Raw genomic sequence first — 5,701 nt, forward strand, 5'->3', positions numbered from 1 at the left:
ACTGGTGGTGTACAAAGGGTGGGCAGTACGAGTGTCTGCCCCCATGGGAAGGCATATCACCTCCACTGTGTTGCTGTGCATGGTGATAATAAAAAGGAAACTGATTTTAGTCACTCTTATTATTTTTAAATTGTCTATAGTCAGTGAGTCCTATTATTGCCTTTATTCATTGCCCTGACACCAAGGGACACACAAATCCCACTATCCTACCCTTGGAATGCCACTGGGGCCAGCCTGCATGATGTTTGTCTCCATGGTATAATACTCAACCTAGTATATCCTAAGCTACCTGAAATTCTACCACTAATTCTAGAAATAATAATAGTTATAATAATTGGTAGAGGTACCATTTATTGAGTGCCCACCATGCTCCAGAATTTGTGGGTTGAGCGCTTTACTTTTCTTTTAGAATTAGGAAATGGAGGTTCAGAGAGGCTAAATAACTTGCTCAAGGTTACAGAAGAAGTATGTGAGATATACAGGATTGGAAGCACGGATGGGGTTAAGTAGAGAAGGCATGTGGCAAACCTGAGGAAAAAGAATGCTTAGACAAAGTAGTGGAAAAAGAATGAGAAAAGAATGAAAGAATAGGGTTGTAATGGGAGGGCATTTCACAAATTTGCCTATAGCCACTGGCTTTTGTTTTCCAGTGTGCCCTTTCCCCTTATCTTTAGTTTGCTTATTGCTAAAAATATGCAGAGTGCTTCCATATTACTGCTATCATAGTAGCCAGGGCCTGAGGAGCATCCAGTTCTTCAGCTTTGAGTTATACTACAAACAAAGAATATGTACCATGAGGTCAAAGGGATAAGTTATCAAAATATAAAATTACTCAGAAAGAAAGCAACACCAAACACCTTTATACAGGCTCTTGATAATTATCTAAGCCTTCTTCATAGCCCCTTGACACAAAAGGCAAGAAAATCTGAATCCACACAGATAACCATGGTTGTGCAATAATTAATTACCACTGTTTGATTGTTAAATAAGATCATATTTTTTTAACCCCTAAAATATTTAATACTGTTTTGAATTTTAAAAGTGAGATGATTGTATAAGGTGTAAGGTAGTTCTGGTCTAATAGAAAATTTTCAGCATCAGACAGGGTACAGGACCTTGAAAAATATATTTCCTGGTTTGGAACATTTATTTTGGAAACCTGGAGGCTTTTTCTTCTTCCTAAGTCTATATAATTTTTCAAATTTCATATCCATATTTATTAACCTAATTGTTCACAGTATATATCATTCTCTCATGTAGATACCACATGATGATGTACCAACAGCAATGGATATATGTATACTCACACAAAAAAACTGTGTCCTATTCCAGCATCATTTGAGGGAATATTCTAGGGTGTTATGACAGATTACATGTGATGAATTGAGGTGACACATGGGGAAAAGTTACAGAAGCAGCTGATTAAAAAAAGGGATGCACAATTTAAAAATTGGCAGAAGACTTGAAGATACGTTTCTCCAAAAAGGATATACAAATGGCTAAAAAGCACATGAAAAGTTGCTCATGCTCAACATCATTAGCTATTAGGGAAATGCAAATCAAAACCACAATGAGATGCCATTTCACACCCACTAGAATGGCTACTATAAAAAAAAAAAAAAAACCAGAAAATTACAAGTTTGGGAGAGGATGTGGAGAAATAGGAACATTCATTCATTGCTGGTAGGAATGGAAAATGGTGCATCCACTGTGGAAGACAGTGTGGCAGTTCTTCAGAAAACTAACTACAGAATTACCATATGACCTGGCCATCCTACTACTAGGTATACACCCAAAAGAACTGGAAACAGGGACATGAACAGATATTTGCACACTGATGTTCATAGCAGCATTATTCATAATTGCCAAAAGATGGGCACAATCCAAGTTGTTCATCAACCAATGAATGGATAAACAAAATAAATATATACATACAATGGAATATTAACTCAGCATTAAAAAGGAATGAACAGACGCCGCCCGAGGCTGCAGCTGCGCGTCCTGGGGTGCGGCGCCCAGGGCACCCAGGCGCGGCGGGCGCGCTAAGGGTTCCGTGCCGGGGACCCTGGCGCCCTGGATTGAGGGGGGCGGGGAAGGGGCTCGAGAGCAGAGCCCGCGGCTGGGGCGGCAACGCCGGAGAGGACGAAGGCGCGGCGGGGAGCGGATCTTCCGAAGATGGTTTGGCTTCCTTGGAGATTTGGAGATCTGATGCCACGATGAGGACTCACACACGGAGGGCTCCCAGTGTGTTTTTCATATATCTCTTTTGCTTTGTGTCAGCATACATCACCAAGGAGAACCCAGAAGTCATGATTCCCTTCACCAATGCCAACTACGACAGCCACCCAATGCTGTACTTCTCCAGGGCTGAGGTGGCGGAGCTACAGCTCCGTGCAGCCAGCACACACGAGCACATTGCTGCCCTCCTCACCGAGGCTGTGCACACCATGCTCTCCAGCCCCTGGAGTATCTTCCTCCCTGGGATCCCAAAGAGTACAGCGCCCGCTGGAACGAAATCTATGGAAACAACCTGGGTGCTTTGGCAATGTTCTGTGTGCTGTATCCTGAGAACATTGAAGCCCGAGACATGGCTAAAGACTACATGGAGAGGATGGCAGCGCAGCCTAGTTGGTAGATTTTTGTCTTTTTCTTCTTACTGTATTAACTCTGCAAGTTAAAGAAATGAAACCATATTCAGATGAAATGTCAGAGGGCCCATTTTTCACATACTTGTTTCTCTGAGGAGTTGGAGGGAAGGTTACTTGTTTCAGTTGCCAGTGGCTTGTGAGTGGTCCAGAGTTTCAGAAGACCTACTTACGTCGATGTTTAAAGTTAGAAGGAAAATATTTAGAAACACCCTAACCAAGGAAAAACATAATTTGCTGAATTTAGTAAACAGCATCCTCTGGATTGTTGAGCATTCTTTCCCCCTTGTTGAATAAGCATATGTTGTCATCATCTAGAGTTAGGGTTTGTTTGACCCCAAAGTAGCTGAAACATTTTGCCAGCAACAGATTTCAGCCAGTTAGGACATATTTGCATTTTATGATGTTGAGGAGCTATAAGTCAACCTTGGGGGATTGACTGGCATTTTATAAATAAGATTATATCCATTAGCCAGCAAATTGCCCGAACTTGTGGAAAAACCAATGGTGTAGAGTAATTGTATGAGGAATTCTCATTTTGTAACCGTTTACTGCCAGAAGTTCAAGATTTGAGAACAAATTTCCTGTCCTTTTTTGATTACCTTAAGTTTACTTTATTTGTTTATGATTATGCCTCCAACTGCTTCCAAAACAGATATGGAATGAATTTGCTAAACTATGGGTGCTTTCACTTAAAATGTGTTCTAATACACATTCATAGTTCACTTATACTAAAAAAAAAATTGCGAACTATATGATAATGAAAAAAATGTGACTTAAAGGGCTGGAGAGAGAGCATTCTTTAATGCTTAGATAATCAGTGTATGCATTTAGTGCTGTGATGAATTATGTCTTGTAGCTGTCACAAGGGTGAAGAGTGGTGGCAGGCAAGTTTCCCACTAAATTTCTACCAGTATGGTTAAGAATACTGTGTGCTTCTAGAGTTTGAAAGACTTTCTGGAATTTCTTAATGAAAAAAGAATTGAAAGGAACTGAAAAGTGTGGGACAAATTGCCGTTAAATCCATATCATAGGTGATTTTTTAAGGCTTATTATTTGTTAGTTATACATAGTAACTTTGAACATTATGATATTTTAGGTTGAAAAGAACCTTTTTACTTTGGTTTGTTTCCATGATTAGCTATATAGGCAGCCATTTCTGACTTTAGCTCTAACTAACTGATTGTATTCTGTTCCTGGCACCAAGAAAGAAAATAAAAGATATAAGGAAATTTATTTGATATTTGAACTACAAGTTCAAGTATTATAGTAGCTCATTTGATATTATAGAATCAATTAGGTAAAAATGGCAACCATGTTTACATTATTTAGAAAAAATCCTTTGCTGTCTATAAGGACTTTTTTAAAGGTTCTTTTTGTTTTAAATAAATATGGGGATTTTGGCAGATTAAGATATTGATGAAAATGTTCTAGAGAGATAGTTATTGCTAAGTCATCTATTTCATCTCATAGAAGAGTAACCAACTATGAAGGAGTACCATTTTGATGATATTTTAATATAAATACAATAATGGTAAGAGACTTGCAATTTTATGCAGGACTTATGCAATTTTGTTATTATAGTGTAAAGCATTCAGACATATAAGTACCAACTAGAATGCCTGCTGTCCTTAGAGGGGAGTAGACCCCTTCCATGTAAAAGAAGGAAAATAACTTCAAATTAAAATTATAATTTTGACATGGTTACTACAAGTTCAGATTTACTGATTATTGGAAACATGTAGAAATTTATTAGAGGACTAGTACTTTATTCATGACAGTATTGATAACAATAGGAATAACTCTATGCCATTATTCAGTGACCCAAAAAGCCAATCTGTGACTTAATAGAGCTAAGCACTTAACTTCTTTCTTTCAGCCTCCAGGAAGCTGAAAGTCAGAAATTGAGGATTTACCTTTACATCCAGTTCCTAGTTCCAGAGGTGATATTGACATAAAAAGCATAAAAAGTTGAGCTACCTGAACATTTTGTCTTGATACTGTTGTTAGGTAATTCTTTTTAATGATTTTATAGAAATTTTAACTTAGATTTAACAATCCCTAGACTTTTAAATTTTCACTTAGATTTGTGGTTGAACATAATTCCTTTTATCTTTTAATTTTTTTTCTAGTAACATAGGTACAACCTAGAATTTCCCCTGTTAACCACATTCACTTATATAATTCAGTGCTGTTAATTATATTCATAATGTTGTGCTGCCATCACTACCACCTATTACCAAAACTTTACAGTCAACTCAAATAGAAATTCTGTGCAATTTAAGCATTAACTCCCCATTCCTACCCCCAACCCAGCCCCTGGTTGCCTGTATTCTAGATTCTGACTCTATGAATTTCCTTATTCTGATTATTTCAAATCAGTGAGCTCATGCAATATTTATCCTTTTGTGTCTGACTTATTTCACTCAACAGGATGTCTTCAAAGTTCATCCATTTTTTTGCATTAATCAGAATTTCATTTAAAAAAATTTTTTTTCTTTATTAGAGAAGTTGTGCAATCATACATAAAATACAGGATTCCCATACACCACCCCACCACCAGTACCTTGCATAGATGTGGAACATTGGGTACAATTGATGATAGCACATTTTTATAAGTACTATTAATTAAAGCCCATGGTTTAACTTAGGGAGAATTTCATTCTTTTTAATGCTGAATAGTGTTCCATTGTATGTGTATACCACGTTTTGTTTATCCATTCATCAATTGGTTTATCCATTCATTGGTTGATGGACACTTGGGCTGCTTCCATCTTTTGGCAATTATGAATAATGCTGCTATGAACACTGGTGTGTAAATATCTGTTTAAGTCCCTGCTTTCAATTTTTTTGGGTATATATCTTATAGTGGGATTGAAACATATTTACTTTCTGGCAACTTAAAAGGCTGTTAAATGTTTTTGCATATCATCTCCTCTGTTTAACTTGCTCAACTAGATCATATCCGTACTATATGCAAGGAAGAATATTGTAGGTGTTGTCATTGTCTTAGGATATAATTCACTTATAATTGATTTCAGAAAATAAAAGGCTAG

At 37.3% G+C, this 5,701-nt stretch overlaps 1 pseudogene; it reads left to right on the top strand.

The window, feature by feature from the left end:
- The first annotated feature begins 2,124 nt into the window (after positions 1–2,124).
- LOC119525969 lies at positions 2,125–2,635 on the top strand (annotated as a pseudogene).
- Positions 2,636–5,701: the final 3,066 nt, after the last annotated feature.

Source organism: Choloepus didactylus (assembly GCF_015220235.1).
Source record: "Choloepus didactylus isolate mChoDid1 chromosome Y unlocalized genomic scaffold, mChoDid1.pri SUPER_Y_unloc5, whole genome shotgun sequence".
Lineage (NCBI taxonomy): Eukaryota > Metazoa > Chordata > Mammalia > Pilosa > Megalonychidae > Choloepus > Choloepus didactylus.